Raw genomic sequence first — 18,566 nt, 5'->3', positions numbered from 1 at the left:
TCTCTGTAAAGTACGTACTGTATGTTTGTATGGCGAATGTCTTCTCAGCTTGCTTTGTGTTTCATTGCTGCATAAAACCTAAGCTCGTTCAGATCTGTCATGGAGGTGATCGCTCACCCGCCTCTCTGAGCCAGAAGCAGTGTGTGTGTGTGTGTGTTACTCCTGTGAGTCAGTGCAAATTCCTCTGATATGTATGCACAGTGCTGTGGCAAAGAAAACAAATACCTGAGATCTTCAGTTTGCATTTTTATGTTTGTGTTGAATCCGAAGCTTCTTTCTTTCAGTGCAAAGGATATGTCAGGTCTGTGTTTGTATTGCTGATGTATGCCACAAAGCCAGCCTTATAAAGTCACCTTTTCTATCTTTCTTGCTCTCTCTCTTTCTTCCTTTTACTGAAGAGTTTTGTTTCTCACCTGTAGTCGCACATTATATATAGACAAGCTGAACTGAAGGAGCTGCAGGTTAAAGGATATGCCAGCTATCAACAAAGTGGCCCTATTCTTTCTGCCTAATTCATTTTATCCTCATAGGTCAGGCCACGTAGCTCCTGGTTTGTTTTCCTGTTCATGAATATATTTAGTCATAGCTCAGGTGTAATTTTACACTCTTCACACAATTTAATTTATAATTCATGCCTGTAGCACAAATGTGTTTGAGATGAGTTAAGGCCAAAGCATACTCAATTCTGTGAATGCAGACGATTTTGTTTGTTGTTGCAAGCCAACTATTGTCATGGTGGAGCAACAGTTTGAATATTGCTGAGCAAAAAAGGTCAAAGTCAATATATTTATAGGAGCTTACCTGAATAATAACACATCCAGTGTGATTGCACAGTCTTTTGAAGGTAACTCAATGGCCCCTTTGAGTACTGAGGTTTGTTCCTGCTACAAGAATGCATGTTCAACCGGACCGTGCATTGAAAATACATTGGCACGCGCATCTGCGTAAGCTTATATGTGTAAAGTTTTAGTTGTTTTTTTTTTTTTCAGATCCCTAACCCCAAGCATGAGCAAGTAGCAAGCACCACTAATTAAATAAACATTTAAATATTCAGATGTTAACGGACATTAAGTATACTCGTATTTTTTACAAACAAATTTCAATATGGTGATCAAAGCGGTGATTGGTTTCTGAAGGTATTCAGATTAAATATAATTTGTACTGCAAGTGCAGAACTGGTCTACCCCAATAACACTTGCATTTGATCATATTCTGACTTCTCTTGAAAGAAGTTGATTGTGAGTTTTTCAACGTATCTCTCTTTATCTTGCAATTATAATTATGGTGAAGGGGATGGTGTGCCTCTGTTCCAACCTCACCAGTTTTGCAGTGAACACAAATTCAGTTTTCCTTTGGGAGCCCTGTTTGTGTGTCTGTCTTTTTTTTTTATGGCTAGCAGTGTTGTAGTCAAGACCAGCTCATCCAAGTCCAGTCCGAGACCAGATGAGGGTCGAGTTTGTGTCAAGACCAAGACCGGAGAGGGCCGAGTCTGAGTCAAGACAGAGACCAGTAAAGGCTGAGTCTAAAACAAGAGTTTTTTTTTTTATGAATGTATTAAATGTATTGTTTAAAGGACTATTGACTCTAGGTGCATATCAAATAAACATAATTTATTATTTGCTTAACCTTATGTTGGTGAAACAATATTACCAGTTGAGAATACAAATGATATAAATGCATGTCCTAGGTTAAGTGAAAAATTAGTATTACAATTACGACAGGTCAGTGTTAACAAAATGTCAGTAAAAAAACTCAGCTTAAAGGTTTAAAGTGCCTATGTGGCTTAGCATGGCAATATAAACTACCAGCTTCTGTATACTATAATATTACATTCAAGTCATGTAAACATTTCTGCTTTACAAAATACAGTATTACTGTACTATAAATAAAATGGGCCTAAAACCAAACAATAATGTATTAAATATGACAATGTTTATGCAAAAATTGAATATAAACATTTACATTCCATTTTTTAACAATTTAACTATATTTCATTCACTGTAAGTCAAGTAAGCATTTCATAGAAACCTTTTTTTTCCCCCAGAAATTCAGTTCTGATGACATTGAGAAATATTTATAAATTTTCTTCAATACAGTATGTATTCTAAAAGACTAGAGGCTGTTCAGACCAAGGCAGTGCAATGAATCCAGATAGCACACATACATCTCCGAGATGTATGTTTTAGATCTTTTCATCTGGAAAGCATCTAACATCTGCTAAACATCTTAAAAAGATGAGATTTACAATCATTCTAAATCATAAATGTCTCAAAGACATTTGCTGAATGACTTATTGACATCTGAGACATACTTATTGACACATCTTATAGCAAACAACGTAAAATAGATGTCTTCCAGGTGTAAGCACACACATCAAATAGACGCCTGGGTGTTATAAGTGTGCTGTCAGGGAACAGAATATAACACAGGTGTCTCGAGACACATTTTTAACAGTTGATGTTCTTTTTTACTTTTACAAAAGAACTTAAAAAAATGATGGTGCTCCTGCACAAAAAAAGGAAAAAGACACAGCAATATGTAATGCAATGGTCAAAGACATCTGTTTAGCATGTTTACATAGAAAAACAACTGAAAAACAGCATGGATGGATGCAGTAACGCGTTTGGTATGAACAGCCCCTTATTAACGAGACACAGCACCAGTGGACGTTTCTCAAAGTTACCTCTCAAAAAGCAGTCTTTTGCTGACTGTGGGTAAATATCCACTTTATCCAACTATTGGTTTGTTTTCTGTTGTCTAAAATGTCCCGATGCTGTTTTAAAGAGTGAGAAACTGCTGCAAAATTATTCAGTGAGATAGAAGTCCAAACTTATTGGACTGAATAGCCAATTGATTCAAACCTTTTGCTAACCTGTTTGGCCAATTCGCTGAAAAGAACTGACTCAATAGAATTATTTATTTGTGAACTAGGCATCACTAGTTCTGATTCTATGCAACAGACTGAAATGCAGGACAAGCAAGATCTCTGATATTGTCAGTCAGAAATATTTGTCAGATAAGTTGAAGCTTTCACTGTATATTTTTTGAAAAGGGAATCAACTGGACTCAGAGTTAAGTCAGAGTCCACACTTTGAGTCAAGACAGAGTCAAATTGCTCACAAGTCCATGACAAGACCATGAAAATATGGTCTTGGACTGATGGCTAGACTCTGGTCACTAGGCCTGCATTTGCTTTGTATCTTTGATGGTGAAAAAATAATTAGCCAAATCATACGTTCTGTTTAGACTATAGCCAAATAACATTTACATTTTCTTTTATTCTCTGATTTTGCATAACTCTTAAAAAGAACTCCTTACGAATGTGCATGTATGAGAGAAAGGGAAATTTTTTTGTTCATGTAAGAGTGCTTCACTTTGTGTCACCTACCTGGCTCTCTATTATTAAAGAGGGAATGTGATCAAAATTTATGAGACTTGGTTTCACATTTTTCACCCCAATTTTTTTTATTATAATTTTTTTTTTCATTAATGGAGAATGTTCCCTTCTCAAGCCCAACGGTGCAGCCTTTGATGTTTAAAATGCCATTTTCCATCATATATTTGTGCATGGAATACTTTTCTATGAAACAGAAACAGTGTGTTATCTTTAAACCGTACCCTCCCTGGAGTTTCAGTTCTGTGAGGGCTTATGTTCAACTGCTTCACGCATACTCAAATACTATCTTTTTCTTTGCCAGAGAAATACTGTTGGCAAGCCAGAGAAAGTCCTCAAGCTGTTCTTTTCTTTTTCTCTGTCTCTCCCTCCCTCATTACCTCTTTTTTAACTCCCTCTCTCTTTATCCCTCAGTGTAATCATGAAGACTGAAGAGTGGAGATATTTTAAAGAGTTGACAAACACGCTGACTCCTCTAGAGGAGGAGATGTTTCATCTGAAGGAGAGCATGCTGACTCCACAGGTTTACTTGCGGCCCAAAGAAAGCATCCACATCCCCTTCAAGTATCAGACCTTGCTCTGTGGCCACACCCTCCTCTCTCAGGTAAATCTAGAATGTTATTTACTTCAGGTATTAATATCTATATCGGATGATCCAATCACAAGTTTTCAGGTGAGACACATCGCTCTTTACACCTGGCAGTAACACACGTCTCAAATCTCCTGTGATCACACAAAAGGAGACGTTACTGTATGCAAAATGACAGCCTCAGTCACCATTCTCTTTTACTATATGTAAAAAAAGATACAATGAAAGTGAATAGTGTAAATTGTCATTCTGCCTAATATCTCCTTTTGTGTTCCATGGTTTTGAAACAACATGAGGGTGAATAAATGATGACAGAATATTTATTTTTGGGTGTACTGTCCCTTTACTTCCAAGTGTAAACTGGATCTTTATGACATCTCTCACAGCTACAGTACAACCAAGTTAATTCTCATCAGTACATGCCGCACAAACCCAAAGCCCCAAATCTGTCCACTGTACTGCTGATGCTGGAAAATAACATCAGGAAAAAATGTGGACTTTAATTTTCTTTGTGTTTTGTACTGTAGTTTAATTCAACCATGAACAATGTGCCATCACTATGAAGCTGCATTTGTTTCCTCATTTCCCTCATGCACTGATGAGACTTGGATTAGTTCACATGTTTCCGGTTTAATTGGATTTTGGTTTGTTTATAGTCTGTAGTATTACAGATGCACCCACAAGGGAAGGAGGGAGGTTAAAATGCCTCAAAGCATCAACGAAAATGAAAGAGATTTAAAAACAGCTACATCCAGACGGTCTGAACAGACGTGTACAAACAATGATTTCCCATCCCTTAATGACATTATTGCATTGTTATTGTTCTCTGTCTCACTGAATAGTGCACTGTATATGAATCACTCTCTTCTGATATTGCAGGATACAAAAAGCTTAAAGATTTCAAGAAGTCCACAAATTGCTCAGAAGCATTTGTCCAATACAATTCAAGCCAAATCCATCAAGGTAAGAACTTTCAATGCACTGCTGAGCACACACAGAATCTCATACAGTCTGATTAGTAGTTTTGCAGTCAGAGGAGTGGGCCAGCACTTGTACAGTGGCTGGTTTGGTCAAAACATGCAAACAAAAATAGATGACCTAGTCAACAACAGTAAAATTGAATATCTCATGTTGTAAGATTCTCCTGAACCCAAAAAAAGTGACGTTTATTACTGTTTGTGTATTAATATTCGGATTAATGCTCCTGTCCCTCAGAGATAAGAGAATAAACCAGTTTTTGTGTGTGTGTGTGTGTGTGTGTGTGTGTGTGTGTGTGTGTGTGTGGGCAGGTTTGGGTGGTTTACGAGGAAATTTTTTTTTGTTACAAGCTGGTAATTACAAGGATATTATGCTATAAATGTGGTTTATGAGGACATTTCTAGTGTCCCCATAATTCAAACCGCTTAAAAAGCATACTAAACAATGTTTTTTTTTTAAATGTAAAAATGCAGAAAGTTTTTTGTGAGGGTTAGGTTAGAATCTATAGTTCGTACAGTATAAAAATCATTATGTCTATGGAGAGTCCTCATAAGGATAGCCACAACAACATGTGTGTGTGTGTGTGTGTGAGTGTGTGTGTGATTGCTGTTTCATGCCATTGTGGCTCATTGTGCCTTCGGGCTACTGCTGCCATATGTAGCCAGGAGGGACTGATGGTGACACTTTGAAATACCACTGACACACACATAGACACAGAACTCCCATATAATTTTTAGGTCACTTGGGGTCAAGCATTGCTGTGCACAAACTGACATCACCTCCAGAGAAGTGTCAGTGTGTTGTCTTGGGCTGTGAATCTGACAGCCAGCTCAACTGTATCACATGCCATAGAGGTTATGCACTCAGACTGCAGATGACTCGCGTTACTTCATATCGATGTACATACTGTCAGTGCGGTTCATTCAGTGTGACTGATCTCATATAACTCTGTCATTTATTGGTAGTCCTTGACCACCCTTGCTAAAAAGACAGGCTTAAGCACTATTCTGATTGGATTAGTTTTCTCCACGACGTTTGAGTTACTTTTATCACCCGACGTCTGAGATTTAATGTACTGATCTGGACGGGACTAACATCTCCATGTTTATTAAAGAGGTGGGAGTGTCTGTTTTCTAGATGTGGGTGCTACAGAAGGTTAAACGCATAATTTAGGTGTTAAAATTAACATATCTTTTAAACTTTATCAGTTTAAATTTAAAATTACTTAAAAATTAATTTTAAATAATCATTGTTTATTTTATTGTAATTTATTAATTACACATTATGCATTTGCATGAGTTTATAGAAGTGGCTGCTTATAATAAACCCAATTTAATAATACATATATTTATAAAATTACGTAACTGAGCGGAGAAAAGGTGATTGTCTTACCAGATACTGGTATTACAGTGGCCAGTCTTAGCATTTTCCGCAATTTGGCTCACCTTGTTAATTCTAATTTCGTATTTTGCGTCGGATGGCAAAAAATTTACATCCAAATAGAAATTCGTGCAGCAGGCAGAAGATTGGTGTGCACGGTGATCTTAACGGTAGTAAAAATTCCATATCAGCAATCACAGACATTTGCATTCAGATGCCATTACATTTCTCAGAAGACCCTTGAGTTAGCCGAAAAACAGTAGGTAATTTGCTCTGGAATTTTTACAAAGGTTGTGTGAGAAAAACACAGACTTGTCAGATTCGGGCGGGATTAAAATCACAAAGTACGTCTGTGAAATGCAAATTTCCCTAAGCTCCTCTGGGAAAAATAGTCCCGTCCGAATAAGGCTATACACCAACCTTAATTTCCATGATAGTTTATGCTTGTTTGTAAAAACAAACAAAAATGTATATACAAAATAATGTGGTAAAAGCACACAACCCTCGTCTGTACATTGCTTCCATTGCAAGAGCATCACTATACACACAATTTTTCACACAACAAAACAATTGTTTTACAAACTGTGAGACGAGTCAAAGTTACATTCTGTAGTAATCGACAGCATGCCACAGAAGTGGTTGATAGAGCTCAACATGTTTTGAACCTGTGACATTTATTTCATTTTTAATCAGATCACTATATTTAGTTTCTCCTGTTAGCTCTTTGAGGTTTGTAACTTGCAGGAAGCCTTTAAAATGTTTTCATCTTGAGTGTAAGGTGTGTTATGTAGCCTGTAACTTGTCTGCTTGTCTTACAGGTGCAGTTCCGCAGGGAGGATGGAAAATCTTTGACGATCTGCCAGGTGAATGTTGAACCAATGCCACATGTGGTGGACCAGACCTTTCGTTTCTACCAGCCTGAACTCACCTTCCTAAAGAAAGCCATTCACCTGCCTGCAGACTGGTACAGCACAGCAGGTGCAGCTCATTACAACATCTCTGCTGCTGCATACATAAACACACATGCAAGCACACGTCCGTGTCTGCTATTTGTCCTGAACTAAAGACCTCATATGTGCTCTGTCTCCTTTTGTACTGGCTCACAGATGGTTCCGCCAGTGACCCGAATGTCATCTGCCACACCACCACCTTGGTGAGCCAACCAGGAGTCACTTTTAATAGCAGCCAGCCAATCAGACTGGAGATGAGTTAATAATTAGTGTCTGAGGTTTTGAGCTGACTCATGGTAGCGTCACCGAAATAGCTGCACACTAATTTTTCAAAAAAGACAATTCTGTAAAATCTTTGTGTACTGGGCTAACTGTTCCGTAATCTTTCCTGTTAACAATCAATCAAATTAATCAGTTCATCATTATTGAGGTGTTTTTGGATTTTGGTAAGGAGTTAATTATTATTATTATTATTATTTTTATTTATTTCTTTTCATTCCATTTGTCTTTTTAAAACTTTAGGCTCCTGGAGAACCACAGGATGTTTATCTGAGAGTACCTGGTTGTCCAAGTCCACAGAGTAGGAAATTCTTTATCACAATTTTCACGTATGTACACCTCCTTTTTCACCTTTCCCCCCTTGTCCTACAGTTCAGTCTTCTGTTTTCTAAGAAGATATAACTTGTAAATGTATAATTTTCACTGTTCTAGCTGCACTGAGAGGTGTGTGTCTTTTTGTAAGTGTGTGTGAACGTGTGTGTGTGTGTGCATGTGTGTGTGAAAGCCTGGTGCCTGATTAATCCCTTTATGAGTGATTAATTACATTTTCCTAATCAGGATGTTTCATTTACTGTCTGATTGCATCAGATCACAATATTCATTTATTCATCAAAATCCACGATATCTCTGAGTTCATAATCAGTGAGCATGAATAAAAACACAATTTCAGTGCCTGCAGATCATACATCTCTCTCTGGAACTCAAGTCGGCGAGAGTAACATCAGTCATAAAGCAACACAAATCATTTACAGGCAAAGTGTTCCATTACACTGTTATTCTTGTATTTTAATATTAAGATGGGGATTCAGTAAGAATGGGCTGTGCCCCGCACAGTTTATTTGCATTATATTTGCACTATATTTTATTTGCGCTGTCTGCAATGATTTAGCACCCAATTAAATGCAAATCAAATTACGGCGTGAACACACCAAAAATGTAGTGCTTAGCTCAATTTGCATGTTGCAGTTCCCAATCTTGCAGGTTGTGGAGGATGCAGCAGACTATCAAGATCTGTTACATTTTACTAGCACAAGACTATACAGCACCGCTCTACCACTGTGATCCAGGCACGTGATTCTGCTCTTTTAAAGGCCAAAAGTCCACTTGACTGCACCGCACGTCTGAATGCTGTATATGTCTGGTTACAGCAGTGTTTCCCCTATATGGATTTTGCAGTGGTGCTGCAACAAAGCTTAATCATAGCAACACAAGGGCAGAGCAGGTGCAGTAATTCGCAGACTGGTCTCAACTGCTCAGACTATTAAATGCGCTTGTGAACCAGTGAGATGCGCGGCGGGGATTGCAAAACCCATTTGATTGTGGTACAGAATTATCTGTTGCAAAACTCTTATGACTTGGTGATGAAACTAGTTTTAAAAAAACAGCCTCCACATTCTAAATGGCACTGGCAAAGAAAACAGCAGAAAACATAAATTAGAAGGTTTTTCAATTCACAGATCACAACACTTACAAAAATGTACCATGGATTTACTGTAGTAACACTAACTGTACTGTATTATCTTTGGTAGTTGTGGCAGAAAAACTTTCTAAATGTATATAGACTGCTGTTTTTTCATTACAAAAATGCCATAGTTCTTTATATAGAAACCATATTTACTAACCATGGTAGTGAGGAGCCATGCATGGTTTTACATGGTTACCATGAACTATTACAAATATCATTATTAAAACTATTGATACTTTGGAAGAACTATGGTGCATTTTCATAATTATGGACCAAGCTATCAGTTTCCCATCTGTGTAAAATCTGTACTCTTGTAATGCTCTCTGATTGTAGGAAAATATAAGTTGTTTTGTTTGCCTTCAGAAATTCCAAGGTATGGCTGTAGTTTAGTAGTAGGATCCTGATTAAAAGAATCCGTAAAGAAGACCCAATTTAGTCACACTGTCAGAATTTCAATATAGCCATATACAAATTATATATTACTGTTGTTAGTATCATAATTTTCATCTACATCCCAACCTCAAAATCAATGCTGTACTGTCAAATGTGCATTGCAATGCACATAACATGTAATATTATTTGCATGGGTGCTACTAAAGCAGGTGCTGGTGCCACATTTTCAATGGGCCCTTTGAGGGCACAAATAAACCCTGATGTGGCCCAGGCTTAAATTGAGTTTGACACCACTGTTTTAATCTATTCTTCGACCAACGAGCGTTAATACCGGTCCGGCATTGCGGGCTTGTGGACACGCGCACAACAGCACCGCTGCTGAAAAAATCGTAGGGGAAACACTGTAGTGTATAACACTTTTCTCCATTATTCAATTCATTTAATGAATTACTGCTGCAATGATCCATAGAAAATAAACATAAACATCTATTTTAAATTTCATTTACTTATCCAATTTTGTGAATAAGGCACAATCTATAATAAGCCAAAAGAATGACAATTACTTAATTTAAATACTCATGGCACAGTGCTATTTTAGTGCATTTAGGTTAAACTTGATTGCATACTGTAGTTAAGACACTAACATACCACACGCAAAAGTGGCACAACTGTTCCTTGAATTCATCCTAAAACTGTTTTGCTTTCTTGTTCCTCCTTTTTTATCTTGCAAAATTAAAATTAGTGTTTGCTGTGTCAACAAAACAAATGCATTGAAATCTATTCTAATTAGTGAGCTCTTAATACACAGTAGACAAACTCAAAACCAACGCATTTTCTGAGTAATTATAATAACAGGAAATCAATCAGCTATAGCTTTTTGAAACAGCAGCTGCAGTTAAGGACACCTGAACATTCAAGGATGGCACAAATGTTCTCCAAACTTTGTCCCTTGAGCTTGAACCCCCTCAGGCAGGGTGAAGAGCTCAAGCACAGAGTCCATCATTTTGAATACAGTGAAATTCCAGATATCCAGCAGGCAGAATAATAAAGAATGACATCAACATCTCTAAATTTCCTGCGGGGACATGACTGCCTGCTGGCTCATGAGGTGCTCCTAAAGAATGGGTGAATGGATGAATTTAAAAACAGTGACATTTGTGTCTCTCTGAACATCTTAAGGACACCTGAACATTCAAGGATGACACAAATGTTCTCCAAACTTTGTCCCTTGAGCTTGAACCCCCTCAGGCAGGGTGAAGAGCTCAAGCACAAAGTCCATCATTTTTAATACAGTGAAACTCCAGATATCCAGCAAGCAGAATAATAAAGAATGACATCAACATCTCTAAATTTCCTGCAGGGACATGACTGCCTGCTGGCTCATGAGGTGCTCCTAAAGAAAGGGTGAATGGGTGAATTTAAAAACAGTGACATTTGTGTCTGTCTGAACATCTCTTTTGAAGATTTGCGATATGTGTCTCTCTCTGGGGACATGAGACCGTCAGGCCTCTCTTGCCAGTGTGTCATTGTATGAAAAGAAAAAAAGTGATAGTTCTTTTATATGTGGGGGTTTGTTCACATCTATGTCAATCTCTCTATGGCAGTGACCCTTGGCTAGCCTCCCCTACACAGATCTGGCAGGTATACGTGCATTACCTGCAACGGATGGACCTGAGCTGTGTGTGTGGCACTCTCAGTTGGCGTTCACTGGTTTTGCACGGCACTCAAGCCATTCGCAGGGTCAAGTGCTACACGTCACATCCCCTGGAGCTTCAGGTAATGTACGCATAGCTGGGTCACAGAAAAAGCACACAGATCACGGTAGCAAACTTTGGGATTATGTGGCCCTTTTCTTCCTTTGAGGTGTTTTCACACCAGAGATCTTAGTGCAGACCCAAAGAGTTTTGTTCAAAATTGGTTTAGGATCATGTGAACTTGGATACGGTTCACAATCGGTATGAATGCAATCTGGACTAACTTGCGGAACAGAACTGTTGTAATTGCTTATTATTACTAACACATAGGCCCAGATTTACTAAGATCTCAAATAACAGGTGCAAATTTGCTTGTGCAATCTATGAAATTGCATGTGCGTATCGTGGTTGTTTTGCGGGTGATTTACTAAGAAAAACTGTGCATATAACTACATGTGCAAATATGTTGGACACACCCTCCAAAAGGAGGCTTTTGCATGCGGTACTTGCTCTCAATAAATGCCATTTTATTTTTATTCAATATGGCATTTGTATGTTTATTTATAGGATTGTATGATATCATCATAAAATCTCTGCTATTGACACTCTTCACTTGAAATGTTCATAATTCACAAAGAAAATACAATATTATGTACACGTTAAGCCATTGCACCACTGATGTATACTTAAATCTGAATTTCAAATCGCTATTATCTTGACCATGGCAAAGTTAGCTGCGCATGAGAGAGACAAGGGAAGCTGCATGGTACAGAACTTGTGCTCTCTGTTCGTTTCATGGGATCAAGACGAAACCTGTCCGGCATACAGGTGCATATCAGCCTACCTACTGGAAAGAACCACCACTTAAAATATTTCACAATATTTCGGCAGTAAAAACAATGTTTAAAACATCAAATTATGACATCATTTGAGCATAAATTTTTAGTAGGTTTATGATGTTATCAGTTATGATATCAAATTTTAAAATCTAATAAAACAGTTTTTTCAGTATTAATTTAATTTCACATTTATGTGTATAAAGGTTTAAAAGGGTGTTCTGCATATTGTCTGTTCTCAAAGTCTCCTTTTTGTCACAATGACAGCATGATGCACAGTGCAAATCAGATTAATACCTGCCTTTCGTATTAATTTGCTCTCATAGTTTCCAATTCTGAAGTGACTTTCAGGCTTTATAAATCACTTTGCTGGTGCAAATTGATTCATTTGCATCTAGACCGCCCTTTATTAAGCGCATTTGGAGGCCCACCTCTAAATTGCATATGAATTTCGGGGAAACACAAAAATTGCCAAGACATGCTATTAAAGACTGCGTTAGTAGATCAGCGCAGACATTTTATTAGTGTGCTATCAAGTTTGCACGTTTTTATACAGGCAAACCTTTAGTAAATCGGGGCCATACTGAACGATCCTTGGTTCAAAACCAATAATGCAATGTTAAAAAAGAAAGAGGGAGGGTCTTGGAAACTCTGGTTCTGACCAAGCAATCGAATCAAGTGTGAAAAAGGGAGTATGATGAAAAATAATGACCAATAATAAGCAAAACACAGCATGGAGTAAACACTTTCTATACTAAATGCAATTAAAATGGTGTGAATGTACATATCTATATACGTAAATGAGGCCATGTAAAGTGAGAGGTTGAAAACAATAAAGCCCTTCTGGTTGAAACAATATAATTGACTTCCTTTGTTCAGTATACCTCAGCGAAGCAAGCTGGGCTTTAATATGAATTCAAACAGAAAATTAAAGGAGAACAATGGAACATGCATATTATATTAGTGTCATGAATCTTGAATTGGGTATTTCCTGTTTTTCTAAATATGCAAGCAGAGCAAATATAGCAGCTCCCTTGTCAACTGAGCACTGTTTGCATGTAGTGACCTTGCTCTTGGTTTTATTGGCCATGTGCTAGTGTTGGATAGCAGATGCTGAGAAAAGATAATGAAGCAATATTGTTATACATTATGAGCTTAAAGTGCAGCTTCGAATGTCCTAGTGAAAGTCTGCATAGAGTAACAATGTGTTCCCAGACTGTAAATTGTTTTTTGTTCCTTTTTCTTGCTGTGTGGGTATCTGTACTTCCTCTGATTGATGCCAAAAGCTCTATGAGTGTAAGATCTCCTCTGTTTTGGTGCTGCAGGTTGATCCAGGTGAGGTTTTCACTCTGCCTGCTCAAGGAGTGCAGGATGTCTGTGTGGGCTTGAGGGCTCTGCGTCCTGGAAGCCGCTTATTTTACCTCAATGTAATCGATGTGAACATGCGCCAGCTAGTTGCCTCCTGGCTGCTCTGCATCACATGTCAACAGCCTGTAATTTCCAAGGTAAGGAAGCAAAATAAATGCATCAATAGCGAGTAGCACATCATTTTCCTCAGTACTAAGTACACATTTGCTCTGCTCCACAAAATAGTAAGTTGCCTCATTGTCTACTGTCTACATAGGCCTCTACCATCTAAGGCAGCATCCTAAACAAAATGGAATATCTTAAAGCTCTACACAGGCAGTAACTTCATTAACGGTCAACTTAATATTGCCACTCAAATAGTGCTCCTTACATGAAGCGCCTGAAAAACAGGTTCCAATTAAGTTTGGCAGTAGCAGATGTTGCTAAACTAACAACGCAATGCTCTTATAAGCATGAAAAATACATAACTCACACAAATACTTCCTGACAAAGTCCAGCTTTAATAAGATGGAACATTTTTAGCTATACTGTTGGGTTCTGTGTGAAATAAGTGTAAATTGACATTTTCTTTTTACTCTGTCTACCATCTCAAATTAAAATTTTCACTGAGCTCATCACATCATTACATTCTTTATTGCCTTATCTACAATGAAGGATAAATGTGATGCTGCCTAAGGATTTGGTCAAAACATTAAAACTAAAAAAACAGCATAATATTGCTGCCTATGGTATAAGACTGCCTCATTGGTAGTGCAGCTATTGCATAATGCCTAAAAATACTGTCTACTGTATGTACTGTAGGAAGCTCAACAGGTTTTGGAGCATGGTGTGATGTAGTGATGACTTAGATATACCAATTTTTTTTTTTTTTATTTAATTTTTTTTTTTTTATATATATATAGTGTATCTCACAAGAAATGTGTTAACTAACAATTAAACTACTGATTTTATTACTGTGTATTTAAGTACTGTGATGAGCACGAAATTAGTTAAACTATACAGCGAGTGCAAACACAGAGTAATAAAATGGGTAATAAAAAGTTGTTTCCAAACATGTTAAGTGTGGCTCAGTCCATAGTGGCAATTTTTCTCAGCTTATGTTGATTTTTAGCAGAGAAATGGAAAGGACTTAATGGGACTTTAAATTTACTAAAAAACTATGACAGATGATGTGGCAGATGAAGTCAATGCCAGTGACTTAAACCTGATGTATGTGGTTTAATCTCTCAAGGCATTTGAAATCAAAGTTCCTGTAGATGGAGGGAGGGGCAGCAACAAGAAAATTAGTTTCACGAACCCCTACTCATCCTCCAGAGTATTCAAACTGTACAACGACCACCCAGATCTGCTTCAGTTTAAAGAGGAACAATTTCAGGTAAGTGACCCAATCTCAAACTTTCATCAAGAGGCCTGGTTTTACCAAACTACTGCTCTAAACTGTGAAGAGGCATGTGATCTCCCAAACATTTGTCGTTGAACACATGGGTTACTACATTAACCTTGGTTCCTTGAAAGGAGGGAACAAGACGCTGCGTCAGTAGCTGATGCCATTGGAACTCTGATCTCTGAAGCCTTTTAAAATCACACCAATCTATTGGCAGATGGCACTTGACACTCTGCCCCTGATGCACATGTCATCACTGGCATAAATAGAAGCACAGCGCCATTTCATCAGGATTTTTCAACAGAAGGGAATAGAGTGCATTTCCGGTCCAATTCAGCTTCCACAAATACCTCCCAAATCCTCAGAACCATCTGAGGGTGAAGTCTTCACTCCCGACTTGCCGACTGGGCACCTACAAACTCTTCGCCTAATTGACTTTGGGGCTCAGATGCTCCAAATTTGTGAGCAACAGGTCCCTATGCTTGCACCTCTGACTGGAGCTTCTCGATCACCTGTGTCAGCTCATAGTCAGATTTTGGTATCAGTTTCCTCCCTGTGGGGGGAAATACCAACAACTTATCGAATGAGTGAGACCTGGCCTCACCCTCAGACGCTTCAAGTGATGTAGCATCTCCGTCTTCCTCACAGCTGCCAAACTTGATCGCCACTTGTGGGACAATCACTCACAAATTCAACGGGAGGAGCAAAAGGCTCTTTTATATGCTTTTAACTGCAATAAAACGCACAACAACAATTACAATGTCAATAGCATTTCAAACACAGAAATTATAAAGGATATGTTGTTCGTCTGAGTATAAGCAAGGAGATAGAAGTAATCCACTCGCTGTTAAGGTGTGCAGATTCAATGACGAAGCGTAGATTCGGGCGACCAGAGCTCGAGAGATGTTATCGTGACCCTAAAGAGAAAAAGTCTGATGAAATGGCGCTGTGTCCAGGTTACATGCCCGCGATGATGCATGCATCGGGCAGAGCATCAAGCGGCATCTACCAATAGATTGGCGTGATTTTAAAGGGCTTCAAAGAGTTCCCATAATGTCAGCTACTGACGCAGTGTCAGAGTGAACCACATTTTCAAAGCCCCATTTACCAAAAACTTAGAGCCCAGAGGAGAAGATTCCTGACGGATCTCTGTCTAGGAATCAATTACTCTCTGTCTAAACTGTCATTCTTAGACACATTTCACAGTATATAAAGTTCTCTGTATATTGGAGCACTCTTTTTGTGCCTTTGCCCCTCATAATGCTCACCCCTTGGGGAAACCATAAAGCTGCAGTCCAAAAAAGGAGAAAGAAAGAGATTTTCACTGTCAGACTGTGACTGTCAATACCTGTAACCTTTAGGGGAGGGAATGATGCATCTAGGTCTTACAGCTCTACATTAGACTTCAATTAAAAGCTGTTAATTGATTAGGTGATCAATACGCAAATGCTGGCTATTACTCCATACAGAGACAAAGAACATTAGTTAGCCACAGGGTCAGAATATCTCATATATATTACTGTGGCTATGGGGTGACAAAATAATTTTTTCTTGATCATCATTTTGCCCAGAAATCATGTAAAACAGGATGGGGGAAAGTGTTAATATCATCATTCAGTGACCTCATTGATCGCTCTATGGTTTAGTGGGGCTTGCTTGATTGCCCACAGCCCATATCTGGGCAATAAATAGCAGAACAATGTGAAATATGCAACTGACAGTATTGAACACAACGGATTAATGATACCTTAGCATCAAATAAAAACAGTGAAGCTCATAAAGAAAGGTAAAGGCCTGTTCCATTTTCTTGCTAGTCAACACTGCTTCAGTTATCTTCTCTTGCACTGGATTTATGAGGTCTATATTTTTGAGGAATGCAGATAGATAAGTTGTTTTTTTCTCTTTGAGAAAAAAACAACTATGTCATCGTAAAATAGGCGCCGAGCCAAAAAACAAAGGAAGAATCGATACATCTGTGCTTTTGAGGAGATTATGAACTAAATCCTCAACTGTTGTACATATGTCTTAGTCAACCATTAGAGATAATGTAGAAAGACAAAGATAGAGTAATTTATCTCATCTCCCTTTATACACCGGAATGTAACCAATTTCTGTAGCAACAGAGCACTTAGGATAGGGATAGAAATTGTAAAGAAATTAATGATTCTGGTTCTGTAGTGGTTCTTTTTCTTTCTTTTTTTTTTTTTTTTTTTAGTAATTTAGAGGAAGAAAATATGTATAATGTTTGGAAAACAAGTCTTATTGCATTCACTACCCTCCATAGTTAGGGTAACAGGTTATTACCCATTCACATTTATTGTATGAAGCAACTTTGCTGTCTTTGTTTTCTCTCCTAAAGCCATACTTTGGATTTAGTTAGTCTGTAAATCAGGTCATGTCACCATGTCTACAAAGAGGCATATACACTACAAAAGGTTCATTTACACAGACTTTGAAACACATGCTCAGAGTTGATTGTTCATTCACATGCACGTCTGACAGAAAATAAGATTTTGACTGTTGTGACAACAACAGAACTCATGCATATATTAAAAACATATTTTATTTTGGTGTTCCATCCACATTGGCGGAAAAATACAGACTTGCCAAAACCCTTAATGGAACCGAATTGCATTTTATTTCCAGTATTTTTGTTAAGAAAACTGACCAGTTCTCGATACCCAACCATTCGCAGGAAAGAAACCCGTTACATTCGTAATACATTCACATATCTGGCAGGACATTGTTTATTAATGTACCAAGTTGCTATGTTGTTTGCAATCATAAACAGACTATAATTAGGCTATTGAACTATTACTTGGCAAAAGAGTTGTGTATTCCGATTTTATTAATAAATGTAACACTTTCTTGTCTATTAGCATATTGCTGTTGCCACTGTTTTATAAAAGCAATAAGCTGTGAGAGACGTGTTTTAAATTGAGGTTACCATGGTAACCCCCCCTAAATTAATTTCTCTGTGTTAATTAATTAACATAAAGCCTTGTGCTTTTGTGTGTGTTGTAGATAGGGGGAGGGGAAATCTACACTATCGGTCTTTGCTTTGCTCTAAGTCAGAACCCTGACCCGGATGAAATCCTTGTCTTCATCAATGACCAAAAGGATAAGAAGAAGGACACTTACTGTGTTGGGGTCCAGTACAGTTAACATTCATTCCACCTAGCAACACACACACACACACACACACACACACACGTTGGTGCAGCTATCATTATGAGGACTCTCCATAGACATAATGATTTTTTATACTGTATTAACTATAGATTCTATCCCCTAAACCTAACCCTACCCCTAAACCTAACCCTCACAGAAACCTTTTTGCATTTTTACATTTTCAATAAAACAACATTTAGTATGTTTTTTAAGTGATTTAAATTATGGGGACATTAGAAATGTCCTCAAACCACATTTATAGCATAATACCCTTGTAATTACCAGTTTGTAACCTAAAAAAAATGTCCTCGTAAACCACTTAAACCTGCTCACACATACACACACACACACACACACAATCAAGAACAGATAACACACTTTCTTAAACTGCACTATATTCGCTGTCTATTTCCATCACAAATAAACCTTGAAACTGCATTTCAAATTAATTTAGATTTGGAACTTCATGGAAATATATATTTGTTAAATATATACAGCTGTAAGATCCAAAGAGCTTGAGATGTAACAGAAAGTACAGACCAAAAGTACTCTCTGTATAAACGCAAACAACAAGCAAATCCATCCAAGTCATTACACATTCCAAAACACCTAATCAGACTGCTAACCAAAACACTCAAAACCAGAGAGAAATGTCTCTCACATGCGTTGGAGTAAAGCCACCCTG

The 18,566-nt window shown here is 37.8% G+C and overlaps 1 pseudogene; it reads left to right on the top strand.

Annotated features, from left to right (window-relative positions):
- The window catches only part of LOC127415376 (nephrocystin-4-like), a 185,080-nt pseudogene extending 167,205 nt beyond the window's left edge, over window positions 1-17,875 (top strand).
- The last annotated feature ends 691 nt before the right edge of the window (window positions 17,876-18,566 follow it).

Source organism: Myxocyprinus asiaticus, chromosome 24, assembly GCF_019703515.2.
Source record: "Myxocyprinus asiaticus isolate MX2 ecotype Aquarium Trade chromosome 24, UBuf_Myxa_2, whole genome shotgun sequence".
NCBI lineage: Eukaryota > Metazoa > Chordata > Actinopteri > Cypriniformes > Catostomidae > Myxocyprinus > Myxocyprinus asiaticus.
The sequence above is the reverse complement of the archived record's forward strand: the minus strand, read 5'-3'. Positions and strand labels throughout refer to the sequence as shown.